Source organism: Salmo salar, chromosome ssa26, assembly GCF_905237065.1.
Source record: "Salmo salar chromosome ssa26, Ssal_v3.1, whole genome shotgun sequence".
Taxonomy (NCBI): Eukaryota; Metazoa; Chordata; class Actinopteri; order Salmoniformes; family Salmonidae; genus Salmo; species Salmo salar.
Genome location: NC_059467.1, coordinates 2,233,367 through 2,254,444, shown reverse-complemented (window position 1 = coordinate 2,254,444; position 21,078 = coordinate 2,233,367). Strand labels below are relative to the sequence as shown.

Below are 21,078 nucleotides of genomic sequence, written 5' to 3'. Positions count from 1 at the left end.
TTTACTTAATCTCATACAATGCGTCAGCATTTATAATCCAAGTGAATGACCTACATTTATGTCCCACTTGATTGTTATAATTGAAATTTGCAAAAGGCAAGTGAATCAGTTGTATGTTAAGATTACATTTAGTCTGTTTGTTTAAAATGTGTGTTAAGAGTCCTTCTAGCTAGGACCACTGGGCTGAAAAGTCCCACTCCCCTCAGTCTGGCCCCATGTCAGGGTATGTCCACGGCCCTAGACTTTTGGGCTTTTTTGGGGGGCTCGGAGATGGAAACATAAACCACTGATGACACGGGTGCAAAGCCTGACAGTGGAAAAACAGAGCTCCCACAGCCCATCTACATTTACACTGGCAACTGATCTGGTCTTACGCATTACTGCAAGGGTAACGGGGTTATCAAAATCATGTCATAAACAACCCAACAAGATACAGTATCCAGACCTTTTTGTTGCAAGCATATTTGAGGTGATATTATCATTCAGACAAACCATTAAGTTGTCTTATTGCACTGGTAGATGCAACTCATGGAAGAAAATGGGGATAAACACATTTTATGCTCTATCCAGGCTGGGGTACAAATGAGAGAATTGGTATCCATGATTCTGGCTTGTCTCGGAAAGTATCTGTACCAAGGAAATCCTGAGTTGCGACACCCACTGGTATTGACAAGGTACAGAGAGCTCTGTATCTGTGTGTGTTGGTGTGTTATCTCAGCAAAGCAAGATCAGCCTACACCCAGTTGGCCTGTTCTCGTCGCCGTGGCAACGCTCTCCGGATTGGCTCCGTCAGCCAGCAAAAGTGTTCACATCACCTTGGCCTGGCCTCCTTTCATTCTGATGGCACACATGTGCTCCATATGCAAACCAGCTGCACTCATAGATAAGGCATTAGTCTGGCTTCCATGAAGCCACAACGACGTAGGGCTCTTGAGTAACAGCAGAACGATAGACAAACTCAATAAGAACAGAGAACATACTTAAATGTGACAATCGTGCGCACACACGCATGCACACACACCAACACGCACACACCTACAGTCTTCAGAAAGTATTCATACCCACTTCACTTATTCCACATTTTTATTGTGTTACAGCCTGAATTCAAAATGGAGGAAATACTTTTTTGGGGTCAACCATTTACACACAATACCCCATAATGACTAAGTGAAAACTCGCTTCTTTCTGGGTAAATCTCCAAAAGCTTTGCACACCTGGATTGCACATTATTATTTTTTAAATTCTTCAAGCTCTGTAAAGATATTTGTTGATCATTTTCAAGTATTGCCATGGATTTTCAAGCCAATTTAAGTCAAAACTGTAACTAGGCCAGGTCCTCCCGAGTAGCGCAGTGGTCTAAGGCACCGCATCGCAGTGCTAGCTGTTCCACTAGAGATCCTGGTTTGAGTCCAGGCTCTGTCACAGCCGGCCGCGACCAGAGACCCATGGGGCGGAGCACAATTGGCCCAGCGTCGTCCAGGTTAGGGGAGGGTTTGGCTGGCCGGGATGTCCTTGTCCCATCGCACTCTAGCGACTCCTGTGGCGGGCCGGGCACATGCACGCTGACACGGTCGCCAGGTGTACGATGTTTCCTCCGACACATTGGTGAGGCTGGCTTCCGGCTTAAGCGGGCGTTGTGTCAAGAAGCAGTGCGGCTTGGCTGGGTCGTGTTTCGGAGGACACAAGGCTCTTGACCTTCGCCTCTCCCGAGTCCATACGGGAGTTGCAGCGATGGGACAAGACTGTAACTACCAATTGGATAACACAAAATTGGGGAGAAAAAAGGGGTAAAAAACCTTTACAAAATATTTATGTAACTAGGCCACTCTGGAACATTCAATGGTATCTTGGTTACCAACTCCAGTGTATATTTTGCGTTGTGCTTTAGGTTATTGTCCTGCTGAAAGGTGAATTTGTCTCCCAGTGTCTGTTGGAAAGCAGACTGAACCAGGTTTTCTTCTAGGACTTTTCCTGTGCTTAGCTGTATTCTGTTTCTTTTTATCTTAAAAAACTCCCAAGTTCAGTTCTTTGCTAGATTTTTGGCAGTTTAACTTTAGTGCCTTAGTGCAAACAGGATGTATGTTTTGGAATATGCTTCCTTCGTTTCACTCTGTCATTTACAGGTTAGTATTGTGGAGTAACTACAATGTTATTGAGCCATGCTCAGTTTTCTCCCATCATAGCCATTAAACTCTAACTGTTTCAAAGTCACCATTGGACTCATTGTGAAATCCCTGAGTGGGTTCCTTCCTCTCAGGCAACTGAGTTAGGAAGGACGCCTGTATCTTTGTAACAACTGGGTGTATTGAGACACCATCCAAAGTGTAATTAATCACTTCACCATGTTTAAAGGGATATTCAATGTCCGCTTTTTTTTTACCCATCTACCAATAGGTGCCCTTATTTTTTGAGGCATTGGAAAACCTCCCTGGTCTTTGTGGCTGAATCTGTGTTTGAAAGTCACTGCTTGACTGAGAGACTCTACAGATAATCGTATGTGTGGGGTACAGAGGAGGCAATCATTCAAAAATCATGTTAAACACTATTATTATGTGACTTGGTAAGCACATTTTTACTCCTCAACTTATTTAGGCTTGCCATAAGAAAGGGGTTGAATACTTATTGTATCAAGACACTTCAGCTTTAAATGTTTAATAATTAGAAGAAAGAAATTCAAAACATAATTCCACTTTGACATTATGGGGTATTGTGTGTAGGTCAGTGACCCAACATGTAGATATGTGGTAGTGGTGGAGTAGGGGCCTGAGGGCAAACAATGTGTTGTGAAATCTGTGAATGTATTGTAATGTTTTTAAAATTGTATAAACTGCCTTAATTTTGCTGGACACCTTAGCAGCAGCTAATGGGGATCCATAATAAATACAAATAAAACAACTCAATTTAATCCATTTTAAATTCAGGCAGTAACACAATAAAATGCGGAAAGAGTCAAGGGGTGTGAATACTTTCTGAAAGCACTGTAGGTAGAGTACACGTGCATGTTTTCACCTCACGTGAAAAACAAATCACACATTTGCGGTTTACCATGTTAGAAAACTCCACTTGTAAAAATGACACTTTCACATGTGGAAATGCAAGATCACTTCACATATGAAAATCCCCGTTTCAGTTTTACATATAAGAAAACTCCACATTTTAAAATCTCACCTTCACATGTGGAATAAAAAGTTCACGTGAAAAACATTCACATATGAAAAACAAATTAGCAGTTTTACATGTGGAATTAATTGCAAGTTAATTTATAGGGGTTAAATAGTGTTATTCTACTCACATGTAAAAGGTGGTGTTGACATGTTGCAGGAGCAAAGTTTCCACATGTGGAATTGCAAATTGTGTAATGCAATTATGTAAAAAGTTAACTTGGCCTACCTGATTGTAATAATTCAACCCATCCAATCCATTAATAGTGTAGTCCGCCATGATATATTGCATTGATATACAGTACAGTCGTGGCCAAAAGTTTTAAGAATGACACAAATATTAATTTCCACGAAGTTTGCTGCTTCAGTGTCTAGATATTTTTGTCAGATGTTACTATGGAATACTGAAGTATAATTACAAGCATTTCATAAGTGTCAAAGGCTTTTATTGACAATTACATGAAGTTGATGCAAAGAGTCAATATTTGCAGTGTTGACCCTTCTTTTTCAAGACCTCTGCAATCCGCCCTGGCATGCTGTCAATTAACTTCTGGGCCACATCCTGACTGATGGCAGCCCATTCTTGCATAATCAATGCTTGGAGTTTGTCAGAATTTGTGGGTTTTTGTTTGTCCACCCGCCTCTTGAGGATTGACCACAAGTTCTCAATGGGATTAAAGTCTTGGGAGTTTCCTGGCCATGGACCCAAAATATTGATGTTTTGTTCCCCGAGCCACTTAGTAATCACTTTTGCCTAATGGCAAGGTGCTCCATCATGCTGGAAAAGGCATTGTTCGTCACCAAACTGTTCCTGGATGGTTGAGAGAAGTTGCTCTCGGAGGATGTGTTGGAACCATTCTTTATTCATGGCTGTGTTCTTAGGCAAAATTGTGAGTGAGCCCACTCCCTTGGCTGAGAAGCAACCCCACACATGAATGGTCTCAGGATGCTTTACTGTTGGCAGGCTAGTTAGTGCTTAGCACTAAAATACAGTTGAAGTCGGAAGTTTACATACACTTAGGTTGGAGTAATTAAAACTTGTTTTTCAACCAATCCACAAGTTTCTTGTTAACAAACTATAGTTTTGGCAAGTCGGTTAGGACATCTACTTTGTGCATGACACAAGACATTTTTCCAACAATTGTTTACAGACAGATTATTTCACTTATAATTCACTGTATCACAATTCCAGTGGGTCAGAAGTTTACATACACTAAGTTGACTGTGCCTTTAAACAGCTTGGAAAATTCCAGAAAATTATGTCACGGCTTTAGAAGCTTCTGATAGGCTAATTGACATCATTTGAGTCAATTGGAGGTGTACCCGTGGATGTATATCAAGGCCTACCTTTAAACTCAGTGCCTCTTTGCTTGACATCATGGGAAAATTAAAAAAAATCAGCCAAGACCTCAGAAAACAAATTGTAGACCTCCACAAGTCTGGATCATCCTTGGGAGCAAGTTTCAAATGACTGAAGGTACCACGTTCATCTGTACAAACAATAGTACGCAAGTATAAACACCATGGGACCACGCAGACAGCGTACCGCTCAGGAAGGAGATGCGTTCTGTCTCCTAGAGATGAATGTACTTTGGTGCAAAAAGTGCAAATCAATCCCAGAACAACAGCAAACAACCTTGTGAAGATGCTGGAGGAAACAGGTACAAAAATATCTATATCCACAGTAAAACGAGTCCTATATCGACATAACCTGAAAGGCCGCTCAGCAAGGAAGAAGCCACTGCTCCAAAACCGCCATAAAAAAGCCAGACTACGGTTTGCAACTGCACATGGAGACAAAGATCGTACTCTTTGGAGAAATGTCCTCTGGTCTGATGAAACAAAAATAGGACTGTTTGGCCATAATGACCACTGTTATGTTTTGAGGAAAAAGGGGGAGGCTTGCAAGCCGAAGAACACCATCCCAACCGTGAAGCACGGGGGTGGCAGCATCATGTTGTGGGGGTGTTTTTCTACAGGAAGGACTGGTGCACTTCACAAAATAGATGGCATCATGAGGAGGGAAAATTATGTGGATATATTGAAGCAACATCTCAAGACATCAGTCAGGAAGTTAAAGCTTGGTCGCAAATGGGTCTTCCAAATGGACAATGACCCCAAGCATACTTCCAAAGTTGTGGCAAAATGGCGTAAGGACAACAAAGTCAAGGTATTGGAGTGGCCATCACAAAGCCCTGATCTCAATCCTATAGAAAATCTGTCGGCAGAACTGAAAAAGCGTGTGCGAGCAAGGAGGCCTACAAACCTGACTCAGTTACACCAGCTCTGTCAGGAGGAATGGGCCAAAATTCACCCAACTTATTGTGGGAAGCTTGTGGAAGGCTACCCGAAACGTTTGACCCAAGTTAAACAATTTAAAGGCAATGCTACCAAATAGTAATTGAATGTAAGTAAACTTCTGACCCACTGGGAATGTGATGAAAGAAAGAAATTTGGCTAAGGTGTATGTAAGCTTCCGACTTCAACTGTATATTAGCATTTCCCTTTCAAAGAAATGTAGAACTAAGAACAGATATAGCCCTTGGTTCACTCCAGATTTGACTGCCCTTGACCAGCACAAAAACACCTTGTGGCGGACTGCACTAGCAAAAGATAGTCCCCACGATATGCAACTTTTCAGGGAAGTCAGGAACCAATACACACATTCAGTTAGGAAAACAAAGGCTAGCTTTTTCAAACAGAATTTCAAAAAGTTTTGGGAGGACCTTCTCCCAGTTGTCCACTGCACTGAGACTAGGAAACACTGTCACCACTGACAAAATCCACGATAATCGAGAATTACAATAAGCATTTCTCTATGGCTGGCCATGCTTTCCACCTGGCTAACCCAACCTCGCCAAACAGTCCTGCACCCCCCGTAGCATCTGGCACAAGCCCCCCCGCTTCTCCTTAACCCAAATCCAAACAGCTGATGTTCTGAAAGAGCTGCAAAATCTGGATCCCTACAAATCAGCTGGGTTAGACAATCTGGACCCTTTCTTCCTAAAATTATCCACTGCCATTGGTGCAACCCCTATTACTAGTCAGTTCAACCTCTCTTTCGTATCGTCTGAGATTCTTAAAGATTGGAAAGTTGCCACGGTCATCCCCCTCTTCAAAGGGGGAGAAAAACTAGACCCAAACTGTTACAGACCAATATCCATCCTGCCCTGCTTTTCTAAAGTCTTCAAAAGCCAAGTGAACAAACAGATCACCGACCATTTCGAATCCCACCGTACCTTCTCCACTATGCAATCGGGTTTATGAGCTGGCCATGGGTGCACCTCAGCCACGCTCAAGGTCCTAAATGATATCATAACCGTCATCGATAAAAGACAGTACTGTGCAGCCGTCTTCATCAACCTGGCCAAGGCTTTCGACTATGGCAATCATCGTATTCTTATCGGCAGACTCAACAGCCTTGGTTTCTCTAATGACAGCCTCGCCTGGTTCTCTAACTACTTCTCAGATAGAGTTCAGTGTGTCAAATCGGAGGGCCTGTTGTCCGGACCTCTGGCAGTCTCTATGAGGGTACCACAGGGTTCAATTCTCGGGCCGACTCTTTGCTCCGTATATATCAATGATGTCGCTCTTGCTGCAAGTGATTCTTTTGATCCACCTCTACGCAGATGACACCTTTCTGTATACATCTGGCCCTTCTTTTGGACACTGTTAACCTGTTTAGGATAGGGGCAGTATTTTCACGGCCGGATAAAAAACGTACCCGATTTAATCTGGTTATTACTCCTGCCCAGAAACTAGAATATGCATATAATTGTTTGATTTGGATAGAAAACACCCTAAAGTTTCTAAAACTGTTTGAATGGTGTCTGTATGACAGAGTATGACAGAACTCATATGGCAGGCCAAAACCTGAGAAGATTCCATACAGGAAGTGCCCTCTCTGACCATTTCTTGGCCTTCTATAGCCTCTTTATCGAAAACAGAGGATCTCTGCTGTAACATGACATTTTCTAAGGTTCCCATAGGCTCTCAGAAGACGCCAGAACGGGGAATGATGACTCCCTGGGCGAAAAACAGTAGGGCTTTTGGAAAGTGATCGTTCTGAGAACAATGACACGGCTGCGCGCGTGCATGTGAAGACTCCATTTTCTATTTTCAGTGTTTGAACGAAAACAAGGTCTCCCGGTCGGAATATTATCGCTTTTTTACGAGAAAAATCGCATAAAAATTGATTTTAAACAGTGTTTGACATGCTTCGAAGTACGGTAATGGAATATTTTGAATTTTTTTGTCACGATACGTGCCGGCGCGTCACCCTTCGTATAGTGTCTTGAACGCAAGAACAAAACTGAGCTATTTGGATATAACTATGGATTTATTTGGAACCAAAACAACATTGGGTGTTGAAGTAGAAGTCCTGGGAGTGCATTCTGACGAAGAACAGCAAAGGTAATCCAATTTTTCTTATAGTAAATCTGAGTTTGGTGAGTGCCAAACTTGGTGGGTGTCAAAATAGCTAGCCATGATGGCCGGGCTATCTACTCAGAATATTGCAAAATGTGCTTTCACCGAAAAGCTATTTTAAAATCGGACACCGCGGTTGCATAAAGGAGTTCTGTATCTATAATTCTTAAAATAATTGTTGTTTTTTGTGAACGTTTATCGTGAGTAATTTAGTAAATTCACCGGAAGTTTTCGGTGGGTATGCTAGTTCTGAACGTCACATGCTAATGTAAAAAGCTGGTTTTTGATATAAATATGAACTTGATTGAACAAAACATGCATGTATTGTATAACATAATGTCCTAAGAGTGTCATCTGATGAAGATCATCAAAGGTTAGTGCTGCATTTAGCTGTGGTTTGGGTTTTTGGGACATATATGCTTGTTTTGAAAATGGCTGTGTGATTATTTTTGGCAGGGTACTCTCCTGACATAATCTAATGTTTTGCTTTCACTGTAAAGCCTTTTTGAAATCGGTCAATGTGGTTAGATTAACGAGAGTCTTGTCTGTAAATAGCTGTAAAATAGTCATATGTTTGAGAAATTGAAGTAATAGTATTTCAAACGATTCAAAAATCGCGCCACTGAATTCAGGTGGCTGTTACGTAGGTGGGACGAATTCGTCCCGCCTTGCCCATAGAGGTTTAAAAACCTTGAATTCACTACAAGTTCACTACTATATGTTTGAAAAATTGACGTTTTGGGATTTTTGAGGAGTTTGTAATTCGTGCCATGCTCTATCATTGGATATTGGCGAGGCGTTCCGCTAGCGGCACATCTAGATGTAAGAGGTTAACAAACCTCCAAACGAGCTTCAACGCCATACAACACTTCTTCCGTGGCCTCCAACTGCTCTTAAATGCTAGTAAAACGAAATGCATGCTCTTCAACCGATTGCTGCCCGCACCTGCACGCCCGACTAGCATTACTACTCTGGATGGTTCTGAATATGTGGACAACTATAAATACCTAGGTGTGTGGCTAGACTGGAAACTCTCCTTCCAGACTCACAATAAGCAACTCCAATCCAAAATGAAATCTAGAATCAGCTTCCTATTTTGCAACAAAGCCTCCTTCACTCATGCTGCCAAACATACCCTCATAAAACTGACTATCCTACCGATCTATGACTTCGGCGATGTCATTTACAAAATAGCCTCCAACACTCTACTCAGCAAATTGGATGCATTCTATCACAGTGACATCCGTTTTGTCACCAAAGCCCCATATACTACACACCACTGCGACCTGTATGCTCTCGTTGGCTGGTCCTCGCTACATATTCGTCACCAAACCCACTGAGTCCAGGTCATCTATAAGTCTTTGCTAGGTAAAGCTCTGCCTTATCTCAGCTCACTGTTCACCATAGCAACACCCACCCATAGCATGCGCTCCAGCAGGTATATTTCACTGGTCCTCCCCAAAGCCAACACCTTGTTTGGCCGCCTTTCCTTTCAGATCTCTGCTGCCAATGAGAAGAACGAATTGCAAAAATCCCTGAAGTTGGAGACTTAGATCTCCCTCACTAACTTTAAGCGTCAGCTGTCAGGGCAGCTTACCGATCGCTGCAGCTGTACACAGCCCATCCAACCAACTACCTACCTCATCCCCATAATTGTTTTTCTGCTCTTTCGCACACCAGTATTTCTACCTGCACATCCTCATCTGCACATATATCACTCCAGTGTAAATTGCTAAATTGTAATTACTTCACCACTATTGGCCTGTTTATTTCCCTACCTCCTTACTTCATTTACACACACTGTAAACAGATTTTTTTATTGTGTTATTGACTGTACATTTGTTTAACACATGTGTAACTCTGTGTTGTTTTTGTCGCACTGCTTTATCTTGGACAGGTCGCAAATGTAAATGAGAACTTATTCTCAACTGGCCTACCTGGTTAAATATAGGTGAAATGAGAAAAAAATAAAAATTAACTTGGCTCTCCAGAGAATCTCCTCCTCGTCTTTAAACCTGAGCAGTTTCACCACAATAGATCTTTGCCGTCCATCTGGGAAGAAAGTACCATTCCTATGCACTCCCTCTCCATCTCAATGAGTTTAGGGTCCAGTTTGAGTTGATCTGCCAGGAGTTTCTTGGCCTTGACCTCTGTGTCATGACAAGTTTCAGTCAATTCTATTTTTCACCTCGAGGTGGTCTCCTTTTGTTGTTTGTAAAATTGCAAAATCCTCAGACATGGTTTTGAGTGCGGTCTGGCTCATGACATTCGCGCCCTTTAGCTCCTCCCCCTCCACCTGCGTAAATTCCAAACTGTGTAAATTCCATTACATCCTTAAACAGATCACCAACTGTTTTGTTGGTAGAATCCATACAGAGTTGCAGGAAGGACTTCAAGTAATTTTCCTGCAGATCTATTATTGATCCAATAGTTCATGGAGTGTAGTGCTTGATACGTATTTCTCTTCCACATTGAGCTTTACAGTGTTTTTCTGTGTAGTATTAGCCATGCTACAAGCTTGTTGTAAGCTAAAATTAGTTCGCAAACACAACCCACACCCGTCTCCCGAAAACAAGCTCTGCCAGTGAAATGGCAAACACACACAAGCAACACACACTTGATCACACATGCACCAGTACGATAAACAGAGTGAAACAGGAGAACTTGCTCACTGTATGGATCCTGGCTGCACTTTACTAAACAAGCAGGAGATTATCAACTCGCAAATTACTGCTGTGGATACAAGCAGTATGCGGGGCAGTAAGCCAAAACACCGGTCAAAGATACTTTGGAGAGACAGTGGTGGGAGCATTCACTTAACCCACTGTGGGTGCTGACATGTATAGTGTTGAATCATCTGCGTACATAGACACACAGGCTTTGTTTAATGCTAACGGTAGATCATTAGTAAATATAGAAAACAGTAAATGGCCCATCCAGCTCCATTGTGGAATACCACACTTTACATGTTTTACATTAGAGAAGCTTTCATTAATGAAACCCCTGGTGATAGATAGCTCTCTATCCATGATATGAGATGATGTAAAGCTATAACACATACATTTTTCTATAACAAATTATTGTCAATAACATCGAAGGCTGCAGTGAAATATAACAATACATCTCCCGCAATCTTCTTATCAATTTATTTCAGCCAAGGATTAGTCATTTATGACAGCACAGGACATATTGAGTGTTCTTCCCTATAAGCGTGCTGAATGTCAGTTGTTGAATTGTTCACAGAGAAATAGCATTGTATCTGGTCAAACACAATCTTTTCCATAAGTTTGCTAAGAACTGGCAGCAAGCTTATTGATCGGCAGTTAGAGACAGCAAAGGTAGCTTTACCATTTTTGGGTGTGCAATGACATTACCTTCCCTCCAGGTCTGTGGACAAACACTTTTCTCCAGGCTCAGATTAAAGATGTGGCAAATAGGGGTGTTAATATAGCCTGCTACCGTCCCTAATAGCTTTCCATCTAGTTTGTCAATACCAGGTGGTTTCTCATTATTGATGGACAGCAATAATTTTTCACCTCTCCCACACTAACTTTACAAAATTCTAAATCATCATGCTTTTATTCCATTATTAGGACTTTTTGCATGAATATGATGGCTCTTATGCATTCATTATTTTAAGGTTTGCAACAAATCAAGATATTTAATGAACTTGTGATCCATTCTGATTACTACATTTGTCGTCACATTGGACCACATGCTGACACAGACCAATCACGGGCCGGCAGGCTACGAGGAGGCTTGCGCCCTAATGCCATTGACATTCAGGTTGACTCTCTCGGGCAGAATGAAAACCACTACATCGACCATGTCCTTTGCTAGTTATGGACACTTTTACCATGATCCTAATGATGTTTTTGGGAACATTCAGCCCTATTCAGCAATACGGCGCACTTCAAATTGGGAGTATTCCATAGGAATACACGGATGACGTCAGCGCTATCACTATCTGCTTGTTTTAATGTCTATGGTTTAGTCACATAATTTTTCAATTTACAAAATTTATGCATGAGCAATGTCAGAGCAGCATAGACTAAGATACAGTTGTTGTCCTTGATGATCTTTTTGGCCTTCCTGTGACATCAGCTGTTGTAGGCGTCTTGGAATGCAGGTAGTTTTCCCCCGGTGATGTGTTGTGCAGACCGCACCACCCTCTGGAGAGCCCTGCGGTTATGGGTGGTGCAGTTGCCATACCAGGCAGTGATACAGCCCGACAGGATGCTCTCAATTGTGCATCTGGGGGTGCTCCCTCTGCTGTTTCCTGAAGTCCACGATCATCTCCTTTGTTTTGTTGACATTGAGTGAGAGGATATTTTCCTGGCACCACACTCAGAGCACTCACCTCCTCCCTGTAGGCTGTCTCGTTGTTGTTGGTAATCATGCCTACTACTGTTGTGTTGTCTGCAAACTTGATGATTGAGTTGGAGGTGTGCTTGGCCACGCAGTCATGAGTGAACAAGGAGTACAGGAGGGGGCTGAGCACGCACCCTTGTGGGGCCGCAGTGTTGAGGATCAGTGTGGCGGATGTGTTGTTACCTACCCTTACCACCTGGGGGTGGCCCGTCAGGAAGTCCAGAATCCATTTGCAGAGGGTGGTGTTTATTCCCAGGGTCCTTAGCTTAGTAATGAGCTTTGAGGGCACTATGGTGTTGAACGCTGAGCTATAGTCAATGAATAGCATTCTCACATAGGTGTTCCTTTTGTCCAGGTGGGAAAGGGCAGTGTGGAGTGCAATAGAGATTGCATCATCTGTGGATCTGTTGGAGTGGTATGCAAATTGGAGTGGGTCTAGGGTTTCTGGGATAATGTTGTTGATACGAGCCATGGCTACAGATGTGTGTGCTTCGGGTCAGAAGTCATTCAGGCAGGTTACCTTAGTGTTTTTGGGCACAGGCACTGTGGTGGTCTGCTTAAAACATGTTGGTATTACAGACTCAGACAGGGAGAGGTTGAAAATGTCAGTGAAGACACTTGCCAGTTGGTCAGCGCATGCTCACAGTACACGTCCTGGTAATCTGTCTGGCCCTGCGGCCTTGTGAATGTTGACCTGTATTAAGGTCTTACTCACATCGGCTGCGGAAAGCGTGTTCACACAGTCTTCCAGAACAGCTGGTGCTCTCATGCATGTTTCAGTGTTATTTGCCTCGAAGCGAGCATAGAAGTCGTTTACCTCGTCTGGTAGGCTCGTGTCACTGGGCAGCTCTCGGCTGTGCTTCCATTTGTAGTCTGTAATGGTTTGCAAGCCCTGCCACATCCGACGAGCGTCAGAGCCGGTGTAGTACGATTCGATCTTAGTCCTGTATTGATGCTTTGCCTGTTTGATGGTTCATCGGAGGTTCACCCCCTTTTTCTGTGGCTAAACCAACTAGGCTCGTAATCCATGGCTTCTGGTTGGGGTATGTACGTATGGTCACTGTGGGGGCGACGTCATTGATGCACTTATTGATGAAGCCAATGACTAATGTGGTGTACTCCTCAATGCCATCGGAGGAATCACGGAACATATTCCAGTCTGTGGTAAAACGGATTTAAGTTTCCCTGCATTAAAGTCCCCAGCTACTAGGAGCGCCGCCTCTGGATGAGCGTTTTCTTGTTTGCTTATGGCGGAATACAGCTCATTCAATCTGGTCTTAGTGCCAGCCTCAGTCTGTGTAAACAGCTATGAAAAATACAGATGAAAACTCTCTAGGTAGATATCATGAGATACTCTACCTCAGACGAGCAATAGCTCGAGACTTCCTTAGATATCGTGCACCAGCTGTCATTTACAAAAATACATAGTCCACCGCCCTTTGTCTTACCAGATGCCCCTGTTCTATCCTGCCGGTACTGAGTAAAACCAGTGTCGTCGTTCAGCCACGACTCCGTGAAGCATAAGATATTACAGTTTTGAATGTCCCATTGGTAGGTCATCGATTTTCTTCTCCAAAGATTGCACGTTTGCTAGCAGAATAGAAGGAAGTGGGGGTTTATTCGATCGCCTACGAATTCGTCAGACTTGTTAAAGGGAAAAAAAGGATTCTGCCAGTCCGTGGTGAGTAATCGCAGTCCTGATGTCCAGAAGTTATTTTCGGTCATAAGAGACAGTAGCGGCAACATTATGTACAAAATAAGTTAAAAAAATTGTTACAAACAACGCAAATAAACAAACAAAAAAACACAATTGGTTGGGGACACGTAAAACGTCTGCCTTCTTCTCCGGTGCAAATTCTGCTTTGAAAGTTGATGAACTTCTCTAGGGCCAGTGGGACGATTTCGTCCCACCTACGTAACAGCCAGTGGAATCCCGTGGCGCGTTATTCAAATACCTTAGAAATGCTATTACTTCAATTTCTCAAACATATGACTATTTTACACCATTTTAAAGACAAGACTCTCGTTAATCTAACCACACTGTCCGATTTCAAAAAGGCTTTACAACGAAAGCAAAACATTAGATTATGTCAGCAGAGTACCCAGCCAGAAATAATCAGACACCCATTTTTCAAGCTAGCATATAATGTCACATAAACCCAAACCACAGATAAATGCAGCACTAACCTTTGATGATCTTCATCAGATGACAACCCTAGGACATTATGTTATACAATACATGCATGTTTTGGTCAATCAAGTTCATATTTATATAAAAAAAACTGCTTTTTACATTAGCATGTGATGTTCAGAACTAGCATACTTCCGGTGAATTTACTAAATTACTCACGATAAACGTTCACAAAAAACATAACAATTATTTTAAGAATTATAGATACAGAACTCCTCTATGCACTCGCTATGTCCAATTTAGAAATAGCTTTTCGGTGAAAGCACATTTTGCAATATTCTAAGTAGATAGCCCGGCATCACAGGGCTAGCTATTTAGACACCCACCAAGTTTAGCCCTCACCAAAGTCAGATTTACTATAAGAAAAATGTTATTACCTTTGCTGTTCTTCGTCAGAATGCACTCCCAGGACTTCTACTTCAATAACAAATGTTGGTTTGGTTCAAAATAATCCATAGTTATGTTCAAATATCCTCTGTTTTGTTCGTGCGTTCAAGACACTATCGGAATGGTAAAGAAGGGTGACGCGCACGACGCATTTCGTGACAAAAACATTCTAAATATTCCATTACCGTACTTCGAAGCATGTCAACCGCTGTTTAAAATCAATTTTTATGCCATTTTTCTCATAAAAAAGCGATAATATTCCGACCGGGAAAGCGTGTTTAGGTTCAAAGAGAGAGAAAATAAAAACATGGGGTCGACTCGTGCACGCGCCTCCGTCCCATTGTCCTCTGATAGAGCACTTACCAAAAGCGCTAATGTTTTTCAGCCAGTGGCTGGAATTACATCATTCAGCTTTTTCCCGCCTTCTGAGAGCCTATGGGAGCCGTAGGAAGTGTCACGTTACAGCAAAGATCCTCAGTTTTCAATAAACAGAGTCAAGAAGCTCAAGGAATGGTCAGAGAGGGCACTTCCTGTACAGAATCTTCTCGGGTTTTTGCCTGCCATATGAGTTCTGTTATACTCACAGACACCATTCAAACAGTTTTAGAAACTTTGGGGTGTTTTCTATCCAAAGCCAATAATTATATGCATATTCTCGTTTCTGGGCAGTAGTAATAACCAGATTAAATCGGGTACGTTTTTATCCGGCCGTGCAAATACTGCCCCCTACCCCCAACAGGTTAACATTAAACTCACTTTTGAGAAAACCGTCGTTCAATGTACTACTTTTGGAGAGCCCTTCTTGTCTACACCCATTCAGCATTGTTCACACCATCTTAAGCCTTAGCCCCACCCATCTCTTTTTGGGTTGATCCAACCGCTCTGTACTATCTTGCCAGCTACTTCTAGACATCTAAGAGAGAGAGAGAACAGCTCACTGAACATTACTCGCCCTATCTGTGGTTTTTGTTCCGAAAGCTCTGACGTCACAACTACAGTCAAGCACCTAAGCTAACTGGCTAACATTGGCAAGCTACTTCCTGACACATAATGAGAGAACACCCCACTCTGACCATTTTACTCACCCTTGCAGAGCTGGTTAGGCTTTTTTCATGTTATCCAGAGCGTTGGTGACTGCAACTGTGCTGCTGGCAACAATTTAATTACGCTTTGTTGCTGACGTTTACTGACACCGGACATATTCAACGGGTGTTGAGCTTTCAAAAAGGCATCAGTTATTCTGCGCTCTGGCACACTAAGACGAGAGTCTTTTGTTAAGAAATTTAGCTAGATAGCTAGCTAGGTAAAAAATGAATCCCAACACATGACGTAACGTTAGTTAGGAAGCCAGCCAGCTGACGTTAGCTAGCTAGATAACAGTAAACTTTAACTTGAAATGAAAATACTTTGTCAAAATTAGAGTGGAGTCTATTGTTAAGATATGTATCTAGCTAGGTAAACAATGGACCATAATCACAACTCATTACGTTACTACCTTGCATGAATGCAGGGAGCTAACCAACCAGGTTCTATGGCTATAACTATTCAAGCAAATGTGTCTAAGATACTAAGAATAAGATCATACACATAACGTTAGCTGCGACCCAGCCAGCTAGCATTAGCTAGCTAACAGTACACGTTAACTTGACATTAGGTTTATGTAGTTTTACTACACTATACATTTTTTTCCCACGTTCGACACGATTACCTAAACATACTGACCATCTCCAATAGACAGACGCATGCTATATGGTAGACCAATCCAAACTCATCTCTCGGCATGTCCAGCCCACTCATTATCTCAGCCAATCATGGCTAGCGGGAAGGTTGACCCCCTTTTTCTGTGGCTAAACCAACTAGGCTCGTAATTTAACCATTTTAATTTGTATTTACAGATGGCATACAACTTTGATATTAAGGCACATGAAAGTTCACATGTTCGAGAAGGCATTTCTGCCAAATCAAAAAATATGTTTTACGTTCAAACAGCTCTGCTGTGAAGTCGTGGCTTGCGACATACGCCTAGTTTCCTGAATCGAGTCACATATTTCATATCTGAGCTTGAGGCATCGACTATGTGACTGTCCCAATGGATTTAGCCTACAGTATACAGTACATAACCAGACAAATCTCTATGATGGAGGGGGCTGCTAGCAAGCAGGACTTTTCTGTGAAACTTGAGCTAAACATACTGTACATTATTCATAGCTACTATATGGGATGAGTGTGTTAATGATAGTTTAAAGTGGAACTGAAACACTCAAATCAACCTATAACATTGTTTTACATGTCGATGCTAGGTAACCTTGTTGAACGTGACATTATGAAATACCTTTAGAACATAATATTAGACATTTCTGAGTGCCTAGTACCAGCTTAGATAGATGTGGCCGCAGCCATATTGAAACAACGTAATGGGAATGCGTCCGTGCGCCTACTTTTCTCATGGCTTTTTGATAAAGACTAATCAAGAAGTGAACAAACTAAAAGCTAATACTACCAATTTGAGAGGGAACAATAATAAAATACTCAATCATGTTAACAAGCCTATATAGTCCGGTCAAAAATACACTTGCATACTTTTTTGAGCTCATTCAGCTGTATGCTACATTACAGTGATTTTCACATGGGCAGGGGCATCAGATCTACTGTTAAATGCACTATATCCACAATAACAAAGCAGTTAGCTAGAATTAAATAAATCTGTATAGCTCAGTCAAAAACCCACTTGCACATGTTTTTGTGTTCATTCAGTGAGCAAGTTCTAGCTGTGTTAAACATTACAGTAGTTTTGACATGGGCATCGGATCGTACTGTGTTAGCTAGCTTTTTGGATAACTTTGACTAACAGAAAACAAGGATATTAAGCTAACTGCATGTTAATACCAAGAATAATAAAGAAGATTGTGTAAACTATGCATAAAACACTATTCAATATCATTTGCAGTGAGGGACTTAAGATGTGCCAAACCTGGGAGAGGATAGCTAGCTAGCTGGGCTAGAAAAAGCGGTCAATTAGTTGTTTAATAACGGAAAAAGTAAAAACTAAATGTTGGTTAATCACTCAGAACTATCTCTAGGCCTCTATAGAGAGACGATTTTGGAGCAGAGCCATGAAATAAAACACATCTAACATGTTATGGAACTGAAACTGCTCTGAAATAAGTGCAATACAATATACAACAATGAATCAAATACAAAGTAACTACCGGTATGCAACGGGTGTGGCTGAAATAGCTGAATCCACTAATTTGAAGGGGTGTCCACATACCTTTGTATATATAGTGCATTGGATTCGGCTATTTCAACCACACCAGTTGCTGACAGGTGTATAAAATCGAGGACACTGCCATGCAATCTCCATAGACAAACATTGGCAGTAGAATGGCCTTACTGAAGAGCTCAGTGACTTTCAACATGGCACGGTCATAAGATGCCACCTTTCCAACAATTCAGTTCATCAATTTTTTCCCCTGCTAGAGCTGCTCCGGTCAACTGTAAGTTCTGTTATTGTGAAGTGTAAACGTCTAGGAGCAACAATGGTTCAGCCGCGAAATGGTAGCCTGCACAGAGCTCTGATCTCAACTCCATCAAGCACCTTTGGGATGATTTGGAATGCCGAATGCGAGCCAGGCCAAATGGCCCAACATCAGTGCCTGACCTCACGAATTCTCTTGTGGCTGAATGGAAGCAAGTCCCTGAAGCAATATTACAACATCTAGTGGGAAGCCTTCCCAGTAGAGTGGAGGCTGTTACAGCAGCAAAGGGGGGACCAACTCCATATTAATGCCCATGATTTTGGACTGAGATGTTCGTTGAGCAGGTGTCAACATACTTTTGGTCATGTAGTGTATAAAATAATGCACACATTTCAAATCAGCTATTTGCTTTTATAAAAAAGCAATTGAATGATTCAGAGCAAGAAGGCATGGCCCGGGATGAAAGCTCGGTTAAAAACTGAAGCTTTCTAGTTGCTTCATAACATTATTTCAAGAGCCTGGCTAACCATTGAACGGGACCTGTACCAATCTCTCCATCGCTTTTCTTGTTATGTAAAAGCATAGAAAATGTCTCGCATAATCCATCCATCCCCATGCACAACAATACATCGACGATTCACGACTTTACATCGGCTTACCATTGGCTATTTATTAGGTAAAAAAAATGGTAACATGAGTGATGTAAAATGAATGAATTATACCTATAAATTGTTGCATCTCCTATAGTAGGCTATTGTAACATGTCTGCGTGATTTGCGCCTCGGCGACCTGTATGACAAGCAGCAGTATCCCATTAATCCGAAACTGGGTACCACAATCCGCACCCAATGTCAGAATGAGAATTCTGAGCTAAATGTAATGTCATTTTCCTACAAAATAATATGACAGACTATACTGGCTATGAATGATAGACACATTTGATATGGACACAAAACATAAAAAGCGCTCTCGCACCTGAAAATTGTCCTCTTCCAGATGATCAGATTCCTTCCACAGTTTATTAAAGCAGACAAGTGTATTCCCTTTTCATTAAATTGTATTACCAAAAAGCTACAAAAAAAAATTGAAAGTTCTCGACGCAGTAGTTTCATCTAACACTATGTGTCCAGCAGCTATGCCTGGCAGCGGGGACAAGCTGAGGCTGCTGTGACTGATAGCAAGCTAGTTTTTCGTTGCTCCCCCCTCGCGCCGCTGGTCCAATCCACTTTCAGTAACGGGGGGATTTGCTGTAGCTGTAGTCTGAACATGACATCGCACTATTCTATTGGCATATGGCGCGTGCTTGAAATATCGGCCGATAGTCACAAATAAATGTCGAAATGGCAACTGCAAAATAATTTCAACATGTAACAGCTTATCCTCAACACTGCATCTTGCCACATTACACTGTGGGCCACAGGGCCAACACCATTAACAAAAAGGTAAAAACCGAAGCAAAATAATCTAATGATATTAACACTTGATTTCTATCAAATAGGAGGTTCTTATATTTGTCCTGTTTCACTGAATGGACAAATGTGAGATGGAAATGTAATTTTTCATGTCACAACAACCCCTGAAAGACTGGGGTCAAGGCTAGGTATTAGCCATTACTGACAACAATCCTGGAATAATTAGGGTTAAGTGCCTTGGTCAAGGGCAGATCAACACGTTTTTCACCTTGTCAGCTCAGGGATTCAAACTAGCAACCTTTCAGTTACTGGCCCAAAGCTTTAACCACTAAGCTACCTGCCACCCAATGAGATTTATGTAATGCTCAGCTATATGTCCATGAGGTCAACATTACTTTGTTAGTTCACAACAATTGCTTTGGCAAAAGGTCCTTATAGATTTAAAAAATAATAATAATAAGATCTATGCACTTTTGTCATCATTACGGTATTTAACGTTATTTTCTTTTAAATCAAAGGTTAGGCTATATTTTATTAAATTAAGTCAGATGTGTGGAAACACCTGTTTTTATGTGTTTCATCTTAAACTGTAGAAATGTAGCTGTATGCTACTATTTCATTTACACACTTTTTTTGAATATAATTTTGAAAGACGGGCTAAATTTTAACAAACGCAAACGCAATAGGTCTGGAGGTGTATCAGAAATATTTGTGCTATTTGCACAGACGGAATTAGGAGTGCAATAGCTGGCAGTGGTGAAAAATGAGCTGGGTTTTGATGAATAAACAAGTTGTAGGTGTGAGGAGGGCTTGGCCCCTCACTGGCCAATAAATGCATTCCATGGCTTAATACTGCATGTGTTTCTTTCAAATTCTGTAAGTTATTGACAGTCTTTGCATTGTCATCAACTCCAATTCGGCTGGGGTCATGAATATTCTCATCCTCTTCCATTGTGGATTGATACTACCGTTTATTAAATAGTATAGGCTTTAGTAACGAGTATTAACAACAGTAAAACAAAAACATCCAGGGTTCTATTTTAACAAACCTAACGCAATGGTAAATCTAAGTGCTGGTGGTAGTGCTATAGGTCAGGGGTGTGTCAGAAATAGCTAGCGGTGGCACAGACGGGCTGGGTTTTGATGAATAAACAAGTTTTAGGTGTGACGAGGGCTTGGCCAACCATTTGTTTGTCTCAAGTTCTGTAGGTTAACAGTCTTTGCATTGTCAACTACAATTCGTCTGGGGGCACGTAATATTCTTGTCCTAGTCCATTGATTGATTTTTTCTTAATTTAACTAGGCAAGTCCGTTAATAACAAATTCTTATTTACAAAGACAGCCTATCCCGGCCAAACCCTCCCCTAACCCGAACAGCGCTGAGCCAATTGTGCGCCGCCCTATGGGACTCCTGATCACGGCCGGTTGTGATACAGCCCAGAATCGAACCAGGGTCTGTAGTGACACCTCTAGCTCTGAGTTAGCGTGCTTTGGACCGCTGCACCACCATGACGAAAGGCTACTTATACATATTCATGAATTGGGTGTGGGAATTTCCACGTGGAGTTGATAAACATCAATAAAGAGGGCACTGACAGAATGCTGTAGCTACAGTATCTTGCTAATGTTACAGCGCCTTCAGAAAGTAT

The 21,078-nt window shown here is 41.8% G+C and overlaps 1 protein-coding gene across 1 annotated transcript in view; it reads right to left on the bottom strand.

Annotated features, from left to right (window-relative positions):
• LOC106587020 (dematin) overlaps positions 1-19,209 on the bottom strand; it is a 94,337-nt gene extending 75,128 nt beyond the window's left edge. Inside the window, 1 exon segment of the mRNA XM_045709043.1 lies at positions 18,993-19,209. The gene's annotated coding sequence lies outside the window, so the exon portion shown is untranslated.
• Between the last annotated feature and the right edge of the window lie 1,869 nt (positions 19,210-21,078).